This window comes from Colobus angolensis, unplaced genomic scaffold (assembly GCF_000951035.1).
Source record: "Colobus angolensis palliatus isolate OR3802 unplaced genomic scaffold, Cang.pa_1.0 Scaffold21, whole genome shotgun sequence".
NCBI lineage: Eukaryota > Metazoa > Chordata > Mammalia > Primates > Cercopithecidae > Colobus > Colobus angolensis.
The window spans coordinates 3,522,780-3,523,830 of record NW_012115266.1 but is presented as its reverse complement, the minus strand read 5'-3'; the positions used below and the strand labels follow the sequence as shown (position 1 = coordinate 3,523,830).

General features: G+C 49.9%; 1 protein-coding gene across 1 annotated transcript in view; it reads right to left on the bottom strand.

The window, feature by feature from the left end:
* CTSF (cathepsin F) overlaps nt 1-1,051 on the bottom strand; it is a 7,123-nt gene that overhangs the window by 4,638 nt on the left and 1,434 nt on the right. The gene's annotated exons all lie outside the window — the stretch shown is intronic.

The window sequence follows — 1,051 nt, the reverse complement described above, 5'->3', positions numbered from 1 at the left end:
GGTGGCGGGTGCCTGTGGTCCCAGCTACTCTGGAGACTGAGGCAGGAGAATGGTGTGAACCCGGGAGGCGGAGCTTGCAGTGAGATCGCGCCACTGCACTCAAGCTTGAGCGACAGAGCGAGACTGCGTCTCAAAAAAAAAAAATTGCTGGGTGTGGTGGCGGTTGCTTGGAATCCCAGCTACTCAGGAGGCTGGGACAGGAGAACTGCTTGAACCCAAGAGGCGAAAGTTTCAGTGAGCCGAGATCACACCATTGCACTCAAGCCTGGGCAACAAGAGCGAAACTTCATCTCAAAACAAAACAAAACAAAACAAAACAAAACAAAAAGCTGAGATGGAGACACTAACGCACACACAGGGTATGGGTTGGTGGTTGCTGGGAATCAGAACAGAGATAATGACGACTCAGGAGAAAGAAAGCAGGCTTGAAGGAGCAAAGAGCTGGAGGAGGTGAGGGGTGGTGTATTAGTTAACTACTCCTGTGTAAAACACTACCACAAGCCTGTGCAGTGACTCATGCCCGTAATTCCAGTATTTTGGGAGACCAAGGTGGGAGTATCGCTTGAGCCCAGGAGTTTGAGATCAGCCTGGGCAACATGGCAAAACCCCCTCTGTACAAAAAATACAAAAAGTAGCCAGGCATGATGGCATGCACCTGTAGTCCGAGCTACTCAGGAGGCTGAGGCAGGAGGATCACTAGAGCCTGTGAGGTCGAGGCTGCAGTAAGCCATGATTGCACCGCTGAGCTCCAGCCTGGGAGATAGAGTGAGATCCTGTAAAAAAAAAAAAAAAAAAAAAAAAACCAACCAACAACAACAACAACAAAAACTATTACCCACAAAATTAGTGGCTTAAAACAACGCATGGCCGGGCACAATGGCTCATGCCTGTAATCCCAGCACTTTGGGAGGCCGAGGTAGGTGGATTGCTTGAGCTCATGAGTTCAAGACCAGCCTGGGCAACAGTGAAACCCCATCTCTACAAAAAAATGCAAAAATTAGCCAGGTGTGGTGGTATGTGCCTGTGGCCCCAGCTACTCAGGAGGCTGAGG